This window comes from Rana temporaria, chromosome 1, assembly GCF_905171775.1.
Source record: "Rana temporaria chromosome 1, aRanTem1.1, whole genome shotgun sequence".
NCBI classification, from domain to species: Eukaryota; Metazoa; Chordata; class Amphibia; order Anura; family Ranidae; genus Rana; species Rana temporaria.
Window position 1 is genome coordinate 688,007,004 of NC_053489.1, and position 20,669 is coordinate 688,027,672.

Here is a 20,669-nt window from a genome sequence, read left to right on the forward strand (position 1 = left end):
TTAACAAAAAAAAACTTCACATCTAATTTTATTCAATTAAAACAAAATTCAATTATCTTTAAAGTGAAAAATATCTCTTGTGAGAGGAAAAAAGTCTCCAATGTTAAATATTATGGAGTTTTATGTGTGCAAACCAAGGCTTCCATCATTTAACCACTTAAGGACCGGACCAATATGCTGCTAAATGACCCTAGGGGTTTTTACAGTTCGGCACTGCGTCGCTTTAACAGACAATTGCGCGGTCGTGCGACGTGGCTCCCAAACATAATTGGCGTCCTTTTTTCCCCACAAATAGAGCTTTCTTTTGGTGGTATTTGATCACCTCTGCGGTTTTTATTTAATGCGCTATAAACAAAAATAGAGCGCAAATTTTGAAAAAAATGCAATATTTTTTACTTTTTGCTATAAAAAATATAACCCAAAAATATATAAAACATTTTTTTTTCCTCAGTTTAGGCCGATACGTATTCTTCTACATATTTTTGGTAAAAAAATCGCAATAAGCGTTTATCGATTGGTTTGCGCAAAATGTATAGCGTTTACAAAATAGCGGATAGTTTATTTTTTTTTTTACAAGTAATGGCGGCGATCAGCGATTTTTTTCGTGACTGCGACATTATGGCGGACACTTCGGACAATTTTGACACATTTTTGGGACCATTGTCATTTTCACAGCAAAAAGTGCTATAAAAATGCTCTGATTACTGTGAAAATGACAGTTGCAGTTTGGGAGTTAACCACAAGGGGGCGCTGTAGGAGTTAGGGTTCACCTAGTGTGTGTTTACAACTGTAGGGGGGTGTGGCTGTAGGACTGACGTCATCGATCGAGTCTCCCTATAAAAGGGATCACACGATCGATGCGCCGCCACAGTGAAGCACGGGGAAGCCGTGTTTACATACGTCTCTCCCCGTTCTTCAGCTCCGGGGAGCGATTGCGACGGGGCAGCTTGAAACGAATAGCCGCGCCCTCGTCCTGGATCGCTCCTGAAGCCACGGGAACCGCCGCATGTACCGGGGGGGGGCCTGATCGGACCTCCGACCCACGTCTAGGCAGGGACGTACATGTACGCCAATGTGCCTGTCCGTGCCATTCTGCCGACGTATATCTACATGAGGCGGTCGGGAAGGGGTTAAAGAAGTAAGGGGAATTAGTTTTCATTTATAATCTATTTATCTATTCATATTTATATATAGAAAAAGTATTCACACCCCTTGGAATTCCCCAAATCTTCTCATGTTACACCCAAAAAACGCAAATGTATTTTATTGGGATTTTATGTGATGGACCAACACAAAGTGTCACATAATTGTGAAGTGGAAGGAAAACGATACAAATAAATATGTGAGAAGTGTGGGGGGAGGGGCATTTGTATGGCGCCCCCTTTACTCTGATAACTAAAATCTAGAGGAACCAATCACCTTCAGAAATCACCTAATTAGTAAATAGAGTCCACCTGTGTGTCATGTAATCTCAGTATAAATACAGCTGTTCTGTGAAGCCCTCAGAGGTTTGTTAGAGAACCTTAGTGAACAAACAGCATCATGAAGGCCGAAGAACACACCAGACAGGTCAGGGATAACGTTGTGGAGAAGTATAAAGCAGGGTTAGGTTATATAAAAAAATCTCCCAAGCTTTGAAGATCTCACGGAGCTTCTGTTCAATCCATCATCGGAAAATAGGAAGAGTACGGCACAACTGCAAACCTACCAAGACATGGCCGTCCACCTAAACTGACCGGGCCGGGCAAGGAGAGCATTATATATATATATATAATTATTATTAAAGGGCCCAGAGGTCCCCAGGGCCCCCAGATGGCAACCTCCCCTTTTTTATAAAAAAAGTAAAAAAAAAATTATATATATTTTTTATATATATATATATATTTGTATCAAAGGGCCCCATTTATTTTATAAATGTTTATTTATTTATTTATTTTATATATATATATATATATATATTTTATTAAAAGTTCCCCAGGGCCCCGGATGGCAACCCCCCTTTTTTATGTATTTTTTATAAATGTTTAATTTTTTATTTTTTTATATATATATATATATTTTTTTTTTATTTATTTATTTTTTATTAAAGGGCCCAGAGGTCCCCAAGCTACCCCCCCTTTTTTTATAATTTATTTTATATATACAGTGAGGAAAATAAGTATTTGAACACCCTGCTATTTTGCAAGTTCTCCCACTTGGAAATCATGGAGGGGTCTGAAATTGTCATCGTAGGTGCATGTCCACTGTGAGAGACATAAAAAATTCCAGAAATCACAATTTATGATTTTTGAACTATTTATTTGTATGATACAGCTGCAAATAAGTATTTGAACACCTGTCTATCAGCTAGAATTCTGACCCTCAAAGACCTGTTAGTCTGCCTTTAAAATGTCCACCTCCACTCCATTTATTATCCTAAATTAGATGCACCTGTTTGAGGTCATTAGCTGCATAAAGACACCTGTCCACCCCATACAATCAGTAAGAATCCAACTACTAACATGGCCAAGACCAAAGAGCTGTCCAAAGACACTAGAGACAAAATTGTACACCTCCACAAGGCTGGAAAGGGCTACGGGGAAATTGCCAAGCAGCTTGGTGAAAAAAGGTCCACTGTTGGAGCAATCATTAGAAAATGGAAGAAGCTAAACATGACTGTCAATCTCCCTCGGACTGGGGCTCCATGCAAAATCTCACCTCGTGGGTTCTCAATGATCCTAAGAAAGGTGAGAAATCAGCCCAGGACTACACGGGAGGAGCTGGTCAATGACCTGAAAAGAGCTGGGACCACCGTTTCCAAGGTTACTGTTGGTAATACACTAAGACGTCATGGTTTGAAATCATGCATGGCACGGAAGGTTCCCCTGCTTAAACCAGCACATGTCAAGGCCCGTCTTAAGTTTGCCAATGACCATTTGGATGATCCAGAGGAGTCATGGGAGAAAGTCATGTGGTCAGATGAGACCAAAATAGAACGTTTTGGTCATAATTCCACTAACCGTGTTTGGAGGAAGAAGAATGATGAGTACCATCCCAAGAACACCATCCCTACTGTGAAGCATGGGGGTGGTAGCATCATGCTTTGGGGGTGTTTTTCTGCACATGGGACAGGGCGACTGCACTGTATTAAGGAGAGGATGACTGGGGCCATGTATTGCGAGATTTTGGGCAACAACCTCCTTCCCTCAGTTAGAGCTTTGAAGATGGGTCGAGGCTGGGTCTTCCAACATGACAATGACCCGAAGCACACAGCCAGGATAACCAAGGAGTGGCTCTGTAAGAAGCATATCAAGGTTCTGGCGTGGCCTAGCCAGTCTCCAGACCTAAACCCAATAGAGAATCTTTGGAGGGAGCTCAAACTCTGTGTTTCTCAGCGACAGCCCAGAAACCTGACTTATCTAGAGAAGATCTGTGTGGAGGAGTGGGCCAAAATCCCTCCTCCAGTGTGTGCAAAGCTGGTGAAAAACTACAAGAAACGTTTGACCGCTGTAATTGCAAACAAAGGCTACTGTACCAAATATTAACATTGATTTTCTCAGGTGTTCAAATACTTATTTGCAGCTGTATCATACAAATAAATAGTTAAAAAAATCATACATTATGATTTCTGGATTTTATTTTTTTTGATTATGTCTCTCACAGTGGACATGCACCTACGATAACAATTTCAGACCCCTCCATGATTTCCAAGTGGGAGAACTTGCAAAATAGCAGGGTGTTCAAATACTTATTTTCCTCACTGTATATTTTTCTCTTTGTTTCTTCTTTTTTTTGTAAAGGCCCGCTTCTCTATTTCAGGCGGCAGCACACCCCCCCCCCCCCCCCGGTTCTCTGCTCATGGGGCCCATGCCCGAAGCTGTGTAAGGGGCCCCAAAACCCCTGATGGGGGCCCCGGTGATTTCTAACAGCAGCCCTGATCACGGCTGTCACAATGTATCGCATGTTAGATGGAAAAAGTACAAACATCAAACCCGATGACATTGGGACGTTACACATAAAAAAAACAGAAAATTTTAAAAATAATTTTAATAATAAGAACAAAAATAAACATTAAATGCTGAATGATGAAAAACAAAATAGAAATACATGAGAAATGGGAGATAAAATCTGCAACTCAGCAAGAAATCCTCAGCAAAGATACGTGAGAAGCGACTTCGTTATTTGGGGAGGAGAATCAAAAGTAAAATAATTGATATCATTAAAATGTGACGGTTGCAATAAAAAGTATGTGAACCCTTTCGGAATGATATTAACCACTTAAGGACCTTGCCTGTTTTTCAGACTCTGTGGGGTAGATTCAACAAGCAATTGCGTCTGCGTAACCATAGTTACGCAGCGCAATTAATTACTTGCGCCCGCGTTTCCTGATTCAGGAACCTCGATACCCCGACTGCAGCATAAGATATGACTGGCATAAGGCTCTTATGCCCGCATATCTTAGGCTGCATTCTTACTTTGGCCGCTAGGTGGCGTTCCCGTTGTGGTCAGTGTATAGTATGCAAATTGCATACTAACGCTGATTCACAACCCTACGCGAGCCCTGCGTACGCAGTTTACGTCGTTTCCGTTCGCTAATAGCAGGGGCAGCCAATGCTACTTATACCCGTCGTTCCCGCGTCGCGAAGTTTAAATTTTACGTCGTTTGCGTAAGTGAATCGTGAATGGCGCTGGACGCCATTTACGTTCACTTTGAAGCAAATGACGTCCTTGCGACGTCATTTGCCGCAATGCACGTCGGGAAAGTTTCCCGACGGAGCATGCGCACAACGTTCGGCGCGGGAACGCGCCTAATTTAAATGATCCACGCCCCCCTACGGGATCATTTAAATTACGCGCCCTTACGCCAGGCATTTTTGAGGAGCGCCCACGCAAATTACGTGGCTACTGCTTCGTGAATGAAGCGTAGCGCAGATAATTTGCGGGGGCGCAGGGCAAAAACGGTACGCTGCGCCTCCGTAAGAAGTGCGCAGCGGTACCTGAATCTAGCCCAGTGTTTACAAGTTTAAAACTGTTTTTTTTGCTAGAAAATTACTTAAACCCCCCAAACATTATTAGCTGGATTCAGAGACGTTTACGCCGGCGTATCAGTAGATACGCCGTCGTAACTCTGAATCTACGCCGTCGTACATTTAAGCGTATTCTGGAAACCAGATACGCTTAAATTAGGCTAAAATATGAGCGGCGTAAGTCTCCTACGCCGTCGTATCTTAAAGTGTAATATTTACGCTGGCCGCTAGGTGGCGCTTCTGTTGATTTTGGCATAGAATATGTAAATGACTAGATACGCCGATTCAGAAACGTACGTGCGCCCGGCGCATTTTTTTACGTCGTTTACGTAAGGCTTTTTCCGGCGTAAAGTTAGTCGAACAAATAGCTGGCCTAGCCAATGTTAAGTATGGCCGTCGTTCCCGCGTCAAAATGTGAAAATTTTACATCGTTTGCGTAAGTCGTCCGCGAATGGGGCTGGACGTAATTTACGTTCACGTGAAAACCAATAGGTCCTTGCGGCGTACTTTGGAGCAATGCACACTGGGATATGTACACGGAGGGCGCATGCGCCGTTCGTAAAAAACGTGAATCACGTCAGGGCACAAATCATTTACATAAAACACGCCCCCCTGTTCCTCATTTGAATTAGGCGCGCTTACACCGGACCATTTACGCTACGCCGCCGTAACTTAGGAGGCAAGTGCTTTGTGAATACAGCACTTGCCTCTCTGACTTACGGCGGCGTAGCGTATATGCGATACGCTACGCCGCCTCAAAAATAAGCCAGTCTATCTGAATCTAGCTATATAACTTTTTTTTCTAACACCCTAGAGAATAAAATGGCGGTCGTTGCAATACTTTTCGTCACACCGTATTTGCGCAGCGGTCTTACAAGCGCACTTTTTTTGGGGAAAAAAGTCACTTTTTTGAATAAAAAAATAAGACAACAGTAAAGTCGGCCCAATTGTATTTTTATATTGTGAAAGATGATGTCATAGTGGCTCGGGTATCTAGACCAGGAAGTGGGAGGAAAATACCTCTATTAGACAAGTATCTGCTCCCCCTCCCCCCTGAAAGGTGCCAAATGTGACACCAGAGGGGGGGGGGAGGAACCGGAAAAGCAGAAGTTCCATTTTTGGGCGGAACTCCGCTTTAACCACTTCCATACCGGGGGGCACTTACCCCCCTTCCTGCCCAGGCCAATTTTCAGCTTTCAGCACTGTCGCACTTTGAATGACAATTGCGCGGTCGTGCTACACTCTAGCGAAACAAATTTTTTATAATTTTGTTTCCACAAACAGAGATTTCTTTTGGTGGTATTTGATCACCTCTGCGATTTTTATTTTTTGCGCAACAACCAAAAAAATAACAGAACATTTTGAAAAAAATTAAGTTTTTATTTTTTTTTTGTTATTTTTTTTGTAAATAAGTACGTTTTCTTTTTCAATTATGAACACTGATATGGCGGCACTGACGGGCACCGATGAGGCGGCACTGATGGGCACCAATGAGGCGGCACTGATGGGCACTGATAGGCGGCGCTGGTATGCGGCACTGATGGGCACTCATAGGCAGCACTAATGAGCACTCATAAGCGGGACTGATGGGCACTCATGGGCGGCACTTATCGGTGGCACTGATGGGTACTTATGGGTGGCACAGATGGGCACTGATAGGTGGGAACTGGGCATGGATGGGCACTGAGAGGTGGCACTGATGGACACTGAGGGGTGGCACTGATGGCATTGCTGGGCATCACTTATTTATTTACTACTTTTTGACAGTGCCCATTTTGCCAATCAGTTGGCACTGATTGGCATCTATTGTGCTTTTTTTTCCCCCATGTGGATGGCCATGGGGGATGTACCTGGCCATCCACATGTTGCCCCCTTCCCTGGTGGTCCAGTGTGGGAATCCAAGGGGGGGCTGCACTGATAAACAATCAGCACGAACCCCCCCTGTCAGGAGAGCCACCGATCGGCTCTCCTCTACTCGCGTCTGTCAGACACGAGTGAGGAAGAGCCGATCAACGGCTCTTCCTGTTTACATCGTGATCAGCCCGTGATTGGACACGGCTGATCATGTGGTAAAAAGCCTCCGCCGGAGGCTCTTTACCGAGATCGAAGATGCAGGGTGTCAGACTGACACCCCGCATCACCGTTCACCGCCCCTCACGGGCGCGCACAGGCATTTTATCCCGCTGGACGTCAATAGACGTCCAGTCAGGACAACACAAGCACTTCCCTGGAGTCAATTTCCTATTGACCGGGCGGGAAGTGGTTAATAACCAGTGACTCTTCTGCTGTCAGCCGGGATTCCTCGCTGACAGCAGAAGGCCGTTCAGGTCTGGTATTGATTTTGGGAAAGCCTCATGTTGATGAGGACAAGGCCCTCTTCCCGGGTGGTTGTGGGGGTGCGGGGGGGGGGTGACTTATCAGAATCTGGAAAACCCTTTTAACAAGGAGGCCCCCAGATCCTGCCCCCCCCCCCCCATGTCAATGAGTCGGGGGTATAGAGTTGCCACCTTTTCTTCCAAACCCGAACACTTTAGTGGCACAGGGCACGTTTTTTTTCGTAGTATACACAATCGGATAAGAAAAGACCTGGGGCACCTTTGGGTGCCTCAAGGACAGTGGTATTGCAGCGCGCTGCGGCAAACAGTGGGTGTGGCCAAACTGCTCTTGCTGACATCGTGGCTCCCCCTCAGTGATGCCAAACCTGCCCCAGACAGCGGCCCGCATCTCCCGAATGGCAACAGATTTTTGTGTGACTACCTCAGTTACTTGGGGAGCCACAGCCCAGTCTAAATAATGTGTCCGGGTTTCAGGCAGACTGAAACCCGGACACAAGATCCCGAACTGTCCGGGTGAATCCTGGACAGGTGGCAACCCTACGGGGGTACATAGTAACGTTCACCACAAAGATGACAAGTAAATAAAAACGGCAAACAGTTTTTCGTCAAGTTTTTTTTTTTTAATTAACCATTTCCTGTCCGCCAGATAGCAGAATGAAGGCCGGAAAGTGACGTCCAGCAAGATACAGCGGGGATGGAAAGTTTGGGCACCCCAGGTAAAAATTTGTATTAACCACTTGCCGACCGCGCACCGTCGTTATACGTCCACAAGGTGGCTCTGCTGGGCGAGAGCACGTAATATGACGTCCTCTCTCCCAGCCGCCACTAGGGGCGCGCGCCCCCGACTCCCGTGCGTGTGCCTGGCGGGCGCGATCGCCGCCGGGCACACGCGATCGCTCGGTACAGAGCGGGGACCGGGAGCTATGTGTGTAAACACACAGCTCCCGGTCCCCGCTCTGTACCGAGCGATCGCGTGTGCCCTGTCAGCGGGGGAAATGCTGATCTTCGGTTCATACAATGTATGAACAGAGGATCAGTGTTTCCTCTAGTAAGTCCACCCCCCCCCACAGTTAGAACACACCCAGGCATACTTAACCCCTTCCCCGCCCCCTAGTGTTAACCCCTTCACTGCCAGTGGCATTTTTATAGCAATCCAATGCATTTTTATAGCACTGATCGCTATAAAAATGCCAATGGTCCCAAAAATGTGTCAAAAGTGTCCGAAGTGTCCGCCATAATGTCACAGTACCGGAAAAAAATCGCTGATCGCCGCCATTACTAGTAAAAAAATAATAATAAAAATGACATAAAAATACCCCCTATTTTGTAAACGCTATAACTTTTGCGCAAACCAATCAATAAACGCTTATTGCGATTTTTTTTTACGAAAAATATGTAGAAGAAAACGTATCGGCCTAAACTGAGGAAAAAAAATGTTTTTTATATATTTTTGGGGGATATTTATTATAGCAAAATGTAAAAAATATTCATTTTTTTCAAAATTGTCGCTCTATTTTTGTTTATAGCGCAAAAACTAAAAACCGCAGAGGTGATCAAATACCACCAAAAGAAAGCTCTATTTGTGGGGAAAAAAGGACGCCAATTTTGTTTGGGAGCCACGTCGCACGACCGCGCAATTGTCAGTTAAAGGGGCGCAGTGCCGAATCGCAAAAAGTACTCTGGTCTTTGACCAGCAATATGGTCCGGGGGGTAAGTGGTTAATGTGCATAACGAAGGAAAGATGAAAAAATCTCCAGAAGGCATCAAATTACAGATTAGACATTCTTCTAATATGTCAAAAAAAGTTACATTTTATTTCCATCATTTTCAAAAAAATGGCGTCTGCAAAAGTCTGGGCACCCTGCAGAGTTAATCTCTTGTACCGCCCCCTTTGGCAAGTATCACGGCTTGTAAACTCTTTTTGTAGCCAGCCAAGAGTCTTCCAATTCTTGTTGGAGGGATCTTTGCCCATTCTTCCTTACACAAGTCTTCCAGTTCTTTGAGATTTCTGGGCTGTCTGTCACGCACGGCTCTTTTAAGGTCTATCCATAGATTTTCAATGATGTTGAGGTCAGGAGATTGTGAAGGCCATGGCAAAACCTTCAGTTTACGCCTCTTGATGTAATCCCTCCCCCGTGGATTTTGAGGTGTGTTTAGGATCATTATCCATTTGTAGAAGCCATCCTCTCTTTAACTTCAGCTTTTTCACAGATGGCATCAAGTTACCATCCAAAATTTGCTGAAATTTTATGGAATCCATTTTTCCTTCTACTCGTGAAATGTTCCCTGTGCCACTGGCTGCAATACAACCCCAAAGCATGATTCATCCACCCCCATGCTTCACAGTTGGACAGAGGTTCTTTTCATTCAATTCTGTGCCCTTTCTTCTCCAAGCGTACCTTTGCTCATTCCGGCCAAAAAGTTCTATTTTATCCTCATCGGCCCACAGAACTAGTGTTGCTCACAAATATTCGTATTGCGAATATTCGGCTCGAATATGGCATATTCGAGTATTCGCGAATATCTCGAATTTCGCGGGCAATATTCGCTATTCCGAATATAAAAAAAAATTGCGAAATTTCGCTAATGCGAATTTATCGCGAACATTTTGCGAATTTTTTTTTTTTTTTTTTTTCTGAAAGTATTCTCGAATATTCGGAAATCGAATATTGGTGATATTTTATCGAAATTTCGCTAATGCGAATGCGAAATTGATTGCGAGATTTTGACAACTGTGGTAGGAGAACTCTGATTGGCTCTGATGCAAAAGAAGGGCGGAGAAAGTATTTGCGAATATTCGGAAATCGAATATTGGTGATATTTTATCGAAATTTCGCTAATGCGAATGCGAAATTGATTGCGAGATTTTGACAACTCTGATTGGCTCTGATGCAGAAAAAGGGCGGAGAAAGTATTCGCGAATATTTGGAAATACTTTCTCCACCCTTCTTTTGCATCAGAGCCAATCAGAGTTCTCCTACCACAGTTGTCAAAATATTTCACAACATTTATTTTTTTTGATAAAATATTCCAAATATTCGATTTCCGAATATTCGAGAATACTTTCTCCGCCCTTCTTTTGCATCAGAGCCAATCAGAAAAAAAAAAAAAAATTCGCAAAATGTTCGCAATAAATTCGCATTAGCGAAATTTCGCAATTTTTTTTTTTTTTAAATATCACGAATATTCGATTTTAGCGAATATTTCACGAATATTCGGCTATATATTCGTGATATATCGCGAAATCGAATATGGCGTATTGCGCTCAACACTACACAGAACTTGTTTCCAAAATGCATCAGGCTTGTCTATATGTTCATTTGCAAAGTTCAAACGCTGATTTTTGTGGTGGGGACGTAGAAGAGGTTTTCTTCTGATGACTCTTCCATGAAGACCATATTTGTACAAGTATCTCTTTATAGTGGAATAGTGTACCACAACTCCAGTGTCTGCCAGATCTTTCTGGAGGGATCGCGCCGTCACACGTGGGTTTTGCTTTTCTCGCAATCCTGCGCGCCGTTCTGTCTGATATCCCAGCTTAAATTCCCTTCTCCCTTGAAGTTTTAGTCCTCTGCTGTGTCCTGATATCTCAGTGTGAAGTGTTGCTACTAATGCTGCCCAGCTCTGCGCTATTGTTGTGTACAGATGACTCACCTGCAGACCCTGGGCCAGATTCTCACAAGAGTTACGCCGGTGTATCTGCTGATACACCGGCGTAATTCGAAATTCCCGCCGGCGTATCATTGTTTTGTATTCGCAAAAACAAGATACGTGGGGCCGAATTCAGGTAGAATTGCCCATTATTTACGGAGGCGCAGGGCAACGTTTTTGCCCTGCGCCCCCGCAAATTTGCTCCGCTGCCCTTGATTCACGGAGCAGAAGCTCCGTGAGCAGAAGCTCCATTATTCGCATAAGAATGACGGTTATTTACATGTAAACACAGGGGGCCAGATTCTCGTAGAATACGCGGCGGCGTAGCGTAAGGCTGCATTCACACCTAAGCGACAGCCGCGTTCGCGTATAGCGGCAGATTTGCCGCGATTACAAATGTTTCATTTTTATTTTATTTTTTTCTAAAGTATTCCCATTGCTGTCTATGGGAAAACGCGCCTGTCGCGTGAAAAAAAGGGTCCGGGACTTTTTTTCAGGCGACAGGCGTTGCGCGTCTATGAGATGTGAACCATCTCCATAGACGGCAATGGGAATTCTCCCCTCTAGCGACAGAAGCGTCCCGCGTCGGGCGTTTGGTCGCTTAGGTGTGAATGGGGTCTAAGCCATTTACACTACGCCACCGCAACTTACAGGAGCAAGTGCCGTATTCCTCAAGCACTTGCTCCGTAATTTGCGGCGGCGTAGTGTAAATGGCCCGGCGTATGGCCGCATAATTCAAAGGGGGCGGCTTGTATTCAAATTAAGCGCGCCCCCGCGCCGATTGAACTACGCATGCGCCGGGCTGAAAAATAGCCCGGCGCGCATGCTCCAGCTCACGACCGAAAACGTCAATGACGCCGACGTGAGCGTCACTGACGTAAAGTCGTATTCAAGAACGACTTAGGAAAACGACGTAACCGACGGAAAAAGACGACGCGGACCCGACGCCATACTTAACATGGCGTACGTGGGACTGGCGTAAGGTTACCCCTCATATAGCAGGGGTAACCTTTACGCTTACGGAAACTTTCCCAACGTGCATTGCGGCAAATGATGTCGCAAGGACGTCATTTGCTCCAAAGTGAACGTGATTGGCGTCCAGCGCCATTAACGAATCACTTACGCAAACAACGTAAAATTCAAATATCGCGACGCGGGAACGACGGGTATACGTAACATGGGCTGCCCCTGCTAATAGCAGGGGCAGCCTTGCGCGAAAACCGCCGTACGGAAATGACGTAAACTGCGTACGCAGGGCTCGCGCAACCTTGTGAATCGGCGTTAGTATGCAATTTGCATACTATACACTGAGCACAACAGGAACGCCACCTAGCGGCCATCGCAAGAATGCAGCCTAAGATATGCGGGCATAAGAGCCTTATGTCGCGCAGATCTTAGGCTGCAGTCGGCGTAACGAGGTTCCTGAATCAGGAGCATTCGTTACGCCGGGGCAAGTGAGCAATTGCGCCGTGTAACCTATGGTTACACAGGCGCAATTGCTTCTTGAATCCGGCCCGTGGGAATTAGGCTAGGATCCGACTGGTGTAAGTCACTTACACCGTCGGATCCTAAATGCAATACAACGCTGGCCGCTAGTTGGCGTTTCCGTTCAGGTCTCATTTGACTATGCAAATGAGCCTGATACGCCGATTCCCGAACGAATTTGCGTCGCGTAGTCGTCGTTTACGTCATTTACGTAGGCGTAAGGTTACCCCTGCTATATGAGGGGTAACCTTACGCCAGTCCGCCATGTTAAGTATGGCGTCGGGTCCGCGTCGTCTTTTTTCGTCGGTTACGTCGTTTTCCTAAGTCGTTCTTGAATAGGACTTTACGTCAATGAAGCTCACGTCGGCGTCATTGACGTTTTCCGTCGTGAGCTGGAGCATGCGCACTGGGCTATTTTTCCGCCCGGCGCATGCGCAGTTCGATCGGCGCGGGGGCGCGCTTAATTTGAATACAAGCCGCCCCCTTTGAATTACGCGGCCATACGCCGGGCCATTTACACTACGCCGCCGCAAATTACGGAGCAAGTGCTTGGAGAATACGGCACTTGCTCCAGTAAGTTGCGGTGGCGTGGTGTAAATGGCTTACGCTACGCCAACGCCGATTCTACGAGAATCTGGCCCCCTGTGTTTACATGTAAATAACCGTCATTCTTATGCGAATAACGGGAACACTCATATGTAAATAACAGCTGCATTCTTATGTAAATAAAGGCGGCATACATATGTATATCACGCCCCTCTGCAGTGAGCAATATTACTGTACAGTAATCTCTAGCAACCAATCAACAAGAAGAAATCATGTGATGTAAGCTCTAGCAACTAATCAGTGAGCCGGAATGTGCGCTGTAACCTCTAGCAACCAGTTAGTAAGTGGTAATGATCAACTGTGACCTCTAGCAACCAATCAGTGAGCAGTATTACTGTACAGTAATCTCTAGCAACCAATCAACAGGAAGAAAAAATGTGCTGTAACCTCTAGCAACTAATCAGTGAGCCGAAATGTGCGCTGTAACCGCTAGCAACCAGTCAGTAAAGGGTAATGATATGCTGTAACCTCTAGCAACCAATCAGTGAGCAGTATTACTGTACAGCAATCTCTAGCATCCAATCAACAAGAAGAAATCGTGTGCTGTAACCTCTAGCAACTAATCAGTGAGCCGTAATTATATGCTGTAACCTCTAGCAACCAATCAGTGAGCAGTATTACTGTACAGAAATCTCTAGCATCCAATCAACAAGTAGAAATCATGTGATGTAACCTCTAGCAACTAATCCGTGAGCCGTAATGTGTGCTGTAAGCCTCTAGCAACCAGTCAGTAAGTGGTAATGATATGCTGTAACCTCTAGCAACCAATCAGTGAGCAGTATTACTGTACAGTAATCTCTAGCAACCAATCAACAAGAAGAAATCATGTGATGTAACCTCTAGCAACTAATCAGTGAGCCATAATGTGTGCTGTAAACCTCTAGCAACCAGTCAGTAAGTGGTAATGATATGCTGTAACCTCTAGCAACCAATCAGTGAGCAGTATTACTGTATAGTAATCTCTAGCAACCAATCAACAAGAATAAAAAATGTGCTGTAACCTCTAGCAACTAAGGATGAACTCTGGCATTGTCCGATGCTCGGCTTCAGAGATCGGGAAATGTCTGCCTGGCTGTGATTAGCGCAGCGCGGTTCCCGACTTCCTGGCGGGCTCTGCACGTGTTCTGTGCGAACACGCCGGAGCTCATCCTTAGTTGCTAGAGGTTACAGCACATTTTTTATTCTTGTTGATTGGTTGCTAGGGAGCTCATCCTTACTAGCAACTAATCAGTGAGCTGGAATGTGCGCTGTAACCGCTAGCAACCAGTCAGTAAAGGGTAATGATATGCTGTAACCTCTAGCAACCAATCAGTGAGCAGTATTACTGTACAGTAAACTCTAGCATCCAATCAACAAGAAGAAATCATGTGCTGTAACCTCTAGCAACTAATCAGTGAGCCATAATGTGCGCTGTAAACCTCTAGCAACCAGTCAGTAAGTGGTAATGATATGCTGTAACCTCTAGCAACCAATCAGTGAGCCGTATTACTGTACAGTAAACTCTATCATCCAATCAACAAGAAGAAATCATGTGCTGTAACCTCTAGCAACTATTTAATGAGCCGTAATGTGTGCTGTAACCTCTAGCAACCAGTCAGTAAGCACTAATGATATGCTGTAACCTCCAGCAACCAATCAGTGAGCAGTATTACTGTACAGTAATCTCTAGCATCCAATCAACAAAAAGAAATCGTGTGATGTAACCTCTAGCAACTAATCAGTGAGCCGGAATGTGCGCTGTAACCTCTAGCAACCAGTCAGTAAGTGGTAATGATATGCTGTAACCTCTGACAACCAATCAGTGAGCCGTATTACTGTACAGTAAACTCTATCATCCAATCAACAAGAAGAAATCATGTGCTGTAACCTCTAGCAACTATTTAATGAGCCGTAATGTGTGCTGTAACCTCTAGCAACCAGTCAGTAAGCACTAATGATATGCTGTAACCTCCAGCAACCAATCAGTGAGCAGTATTACTGTACAGTAATCTCTAGCATCCAATCAACAAAAAGAAATCGTGTGATGTAACCTCTAGCAACTAATCAGTGAGCCGGAATGTGCGCTGTAACCTCTAGCAACCAGTCAGTAAGTGGTAATGATATGCTGTAACCTCTGACAACCAATCAGTGAGCAGTATTACTGTACAGTAATCTCTAGCATCCAATCAACAAAAATAAATCACGTGATGTAACCTCTAGCAACTAATTAATGAGCCGTAATGTGTGCTGTAACCTCTAGCAACCAGTCAGTGAGCCGTATTACTGTACAGTAAACTCTAGCATCCAGTCAGTAAGTGTTAATGATATGATGTAACCTCTAGCAAGCAATCAGTGAGCAGTATTACTGTACAGCAATCTCTAGCATCCAATCAACAAAAATAAATCACGTGATGTAACCTCTAGCAACTAATCAGTGAGCTGGAATGTGTGCTGTAACCTCTAGCAACCAGTCAGTAAATGGTAATGATATGCTGTAACCTCTAGCAACCAATCGCAATCACTTTCTAAACTGATACAGTAAACAGGTTTTCAGTGTAGCTGATATTTATTGTATGTCTCGGAGCAGGGGGAGAGCGAAATTGCCTGGGGGGGGGGGGGGGGGCAATCAACATTACAGACGGCCCTGGATCATTTGTGGGGCAAACATTTAGGACAACGCCGAGAATGGGCGTGACGGGTCGCATACTTCTAGTTCTTTGTTTTCTGAATCTCTGAAGATCTCAAACATGCAGAACAACGAGTGCCTCGGATCGGAATTCTTCGCGGTGAGGAGCGCGTCCTTTTCACAGGAAGAGGCGTTCGTAGAAATCACGCCCGTTTCTGAGAACAAACACGCCGGGCAGATTATATTCAGAGAAAACAGAAGCAGGCCTCGGAGTCTCGGGGTCGGCTCGGTGACATCTCATCTCCTAAACCACGGAAACCACATTCCACCGGCAGCCTCTGGCCTCACTCGGGGGGCGGAGCCCTCAGACCTGACAGCTCTGCAATTCATATCAATCAGGGGAACCTCGGAGTGCGAGGAACACAATTAACGAGCGTTTCGCAATACGAGCGCTGTGTATTTTTAAAGATCGTGGGCCAGATTCACGTAGCGCAGCGGATCTATAGATCCGCTCGATCTACGTGAATTAAGATCCGCTCCCGCAAGTTTAGGAGGCAAGTGGCTAATTCACAAACCACTTACCTCCAAACTTGCAGCGGCGGATCCTAAATCCCCCGGCGGAATTCAAATTGCGCGGCTAGGGGGAGTGTACTATTTAAATCAGGCGCGTTCCCGTGCCGATTTAAATGCGCAGGCGCCGTCCGCGAAATTTCCCGGCGTGCACTGCTCCCACTGACGTCGCTAGGACGTCAGTGGTTGCGACACTTACGTGAACGACGTCCGTCCGTATTCGAGAACGACTTACGCAAACGACGTTAAAAAATTCAAATTCGACGCGGGGAACGCCGGCTATACTTAACATTGGCTGCGCCTGATGAAAGAAGGGGTAAGTATACGACGGGAAAGCCGATACGGAAACGTTGTAAGAAGACTGCGACGGGTCCGCGTACGTTCGTGAATTTGCGTATCTCGCTGATTTACATATTATTTATCGTAAATCAGCGGGAACGCCCCCGGCGCCATTTTTAAATTGAAAAAAAGATCCGACGGTGTAACACAGTGTAACACTGTCAGATCTTAGTCCTATCTATGCGTAACTGATTCTATGAACCAGGCGCATAGATAGGACCAGTGTAAGTCAGAGATACGATGGGGGATCTGTAGATAGTCGTATCTCTTTGTGAATCTGGCCCCGTAACTCGGTTTGCGCGCGTTGTCTCCCACAACAAGCAGGATTCAGGCCAAAGCCGTGTGCAGTACCATGTTTGGCCTGAGGTGGGGGGGGGGCGCCGGAGCCGAACGTCGCTGTTCGAAAATGCACAGAAAGGACAGAGGAAAGCTCTAGTGACCTCGGCAAATCTCGGGAACAAATAGCTAGATTCAGGTACATTTGCTCAACTTTGCGGCGGCGTAGCTTAGGGCATTTAAGCTACGCCGCCGTAAGTTAGCGAAGCAAGTACATGATTCACAATGTACTTACCTGCTAAGTTACGGCGGCGTAGCCTAAATCGGCGGGCGTAAGGGCGCCTAATTCAAATGTGTTTGAGGGGGGCGTGTTTTATGTTAATGGAGCTTGACCTTACGCTTTTTACGTTTTTTTGCGAACTGCGCATGCGCCGGGCGCCTACATTTCCCAGTGTGCATTGTGGCTAAGTACGCCGTACGGGCCTATTGATTTCGACGTGGACGTAAACGACGTAAATCCCGATTCACGGACGACTTACGCAAACGACGTAAAAAATTTGAATTTTGACGCGGGAACGGCGGCCATACTTCACATTACTATCCCAACTAGGGCCTCGCTCTAACTTTATGCGGCCTATCTCTTACGTAAACGGCGTAAAACTACTGCGGCGGCCGGGCGTACGTTCGTGAATCGGCGTATCTACTAACTCGCATATTCTACGCCGACCGCAATGGAAGCGCCACCTAGCGGCCATCCGAAATATTGCAATCTAAGATAGGACGGCGCAAGCCGTCGTATCTTAGATATGTTTAAGTGTATCTCTGTTTGAGAATACACTTAAACCTAGGTCGGCGTAGATTCTGAGTTAGGTCGGCTTATCTACTGATATCTACTGATACGCCGGCCTGACTCTTTGTGAATCTACCTAAAAGTCTTTCTGAGCTTTGCCGAGGTCAGCCGAGGTGTCCTCTGGCCTTTTCGGACATATCCGAGGCTCTCCGCCGCCCCCCACCTGCCTCTGGCGACATTCGGTACTGCATGCCATTGAAGTCAATGGGGAACAAATTAATTTCATTTCCATTGACTTCTATGGGGAAACTCGCTTTGATATGCAAGTACTTTCCTCTCCTGGAACGGATTATGCTCGTAATCCGAGGTTCCACTGTATTTGTTTCTGCAACATTCAGACATTCCTCACCATGGATTGATCACCAGGGCTTAGTGTGGTCAGTTATTCAGAGCTGTACTTTAGGGAACTCTAAACTATGGCTCTCCAGCTGTTTACGGCCTGCAGTTCCCATGAGGCATTGCAAGACTGACAGCCACAGGCATCACTCAAAAGCAGAGGCATTATGGTTCCTCAACAGCTGAAGGGTCATATTTTGGAGACCCCTGAATGGAATGGGTGTGCCTGGGATGGGGTGGGACCCCTGAATGGAATGGGTGTGCCTGGGATGGGGTGGGACCCCCGAATGGAATGGGTGTGCCTGCAATGGGGTGGGACCCCTGAATGGAATGGGTGTGCCTGGAATGGGATGGGACCCCTGAATGGAATGGGTGTGCCTGGGATTGGGTGGGACCCCTGAATGGAATGGGTGTGCCTGGAATGCGGTGGGACCCCTGAATGGAATGGGTGTGCCTGGACTGCGGTGGGACCCCTGAATGGAATGGGTGTGCCTGGACTGCGGTGGGACCCCTGAATGGAATGGGTGTGCCTGGGATGGGTGGGACCCCTGAATGGAATGGGTGTGCCTGGGATGGGTGGGACCCCTGAATGGAATGGGTGTGCCTAGGATGGGGTGGGACCCCTGAATGGAATGGAATAGTGAGAGTTTTGAGGTGGACTGGAGTTACACGTATGGTGTCATTATGTCAAGGTCAATGGAGCTCTTTAAGGCCCTCAGACAGTCAAGAGGAGGAGGGAGCAGTAGTGATGGGTGGGTGTTATATACCCTGGGGGGGTCAGTAGTGATTGGTGGGTGTTATATACCCTGGGGGGAGGGGTCAGTAGTGATGGGTGGGTGTTATATACCCTGGGGGAGGGGTCAGTAGTGATGGGTGGGTGTTATATACCCTGGGGGGAGGGGTCAGTAGTGATGGGTGGGTGTTATATACCCTGGGGGAGGGATGTCAGTAGTGATGGGTGGGTGTTATATACCCTGGGGGAGGGATGTCAGTAGTGATGGGTGGGTGTTATATACCCTGGGGGGAGGGGTCAGTAGTGATGGGTGGGTGTTATATACCCTGGGGGGAGGGGTCAGTAGTGATTGGTGGGTGTTATATACCCTGGGGGGTCAGTAGTGATGGGTGGGTGTTATATACCCTGGGGGGAGGGGTCAGTAGTGATGGGTGGGTGTTATATACCCTGGGGGGTCAGTAGTGATTGGTGGGTGTTATATACCCTGGGGGGAGGGTTCAGTAGTGATGGGTGGGTGTTATATACCCTGGGGGGAGGGGTCAGTAGTGATGGGTGGGTGTTATATACCCTGGGGGGAGGGGTCAGTAGTGATTGGTGGGTGTTATATACCCTGGGGGAGGGATGTCAGTAGTGATGGGTGGGTGTTATATACCCTGGGGGGTCAGTAGTGATTGGTGGGTGTTATATACCCTGGGGGGAGGGTTCAGTAGTGATGGGTGGGTGTTATATACCCTGGGGGGAGGGGTCAGTAGTGATGGGTGGGTGTTATATACCCTGGGGGGAGGGGTCAGTAGTGATTGGTGGGTGTTATATACCCTGGGGGAGGGATGTCAGTAGTGATGGGTGGGTGTTATATACCCTGGGGGGAGGGGTCAGTAGTGATAGGTGGGTGTTATATACCCTGGGGGGAGGGGTCAGTAGTGATTGGTGGGTGTTATATACCCTGGGGGGGGTCAGTAGTGATGGGTGGGTGTTATATACCCTGGGGGGAGGGGGGTCAGTAGTGATTGGTGGGTGTTATATACCCTGGGGGGGTCAGTAGTGATGGGTGGGTGTTATATACCCTGGGGGGGGGGGGGTCAGTAGTGATTGGTGGGTGTTATATACCCTGGGGGGGTCAGTAGTGATGGGTGGGTGTTATATACCCTGGGGGGGTCAGTAGTGATGGGTGGGTGTTATATACCCTGGGGGAGGGGTCAGTAGTGATGGGTGGGTGTTATATACCCTGGGGGGGGGGGTCAGTAGTGATGGGTGGGTGTTATATAACCCGGGGGGGTCAGTAGTGATGGGTGGGTGTTATATACCCTGGGGGGGTCAGTAGTGATGGGTGGGTGTTATATACCCTGGGGGGGAGGGTTCAGTAGTGATGGGTGGGTGTTATATACCCTGGGGGGAGGGTTCAGTAGTGATTGGTGGGTGTTATATACCCTGGGGGGAGGGGTCAGTAGTGATGGGTGGGTGTTATATACCCTGGGGGGAGGGGTCAGTAGTGATGGGTGGGTGTTATATACCCTGGGGGGGTCAGTAGTGATTGGTGGGTGTTATATACCCTGGGGGAAGGGGTCAGTAGTGATTGGTGGGTGTTATATACTGGGGGGGGTCAGTAGTGATGGGTGGGTGTTATATACCCTGGGGGGGTCAGTAGTGATGGGTGGGTGTTATATACCCGGGGGGGGAGGGGTCAGTAGTGATTGGTGGGAGTTATATACCCTGGGGGGAGGGGTCAGTAGTGATTGGTGGGTGTTATATATCTGGGGGGAGGGGTCAGTAGTGATGGGTCGGTGTTATATACCCTGGGGGGGTCAGTAGTGATGGGTGGGTGTTATATACCCGGGGGGGAGGGGTCAGTAGTGATTGGTGGGAGTTATATACCCTG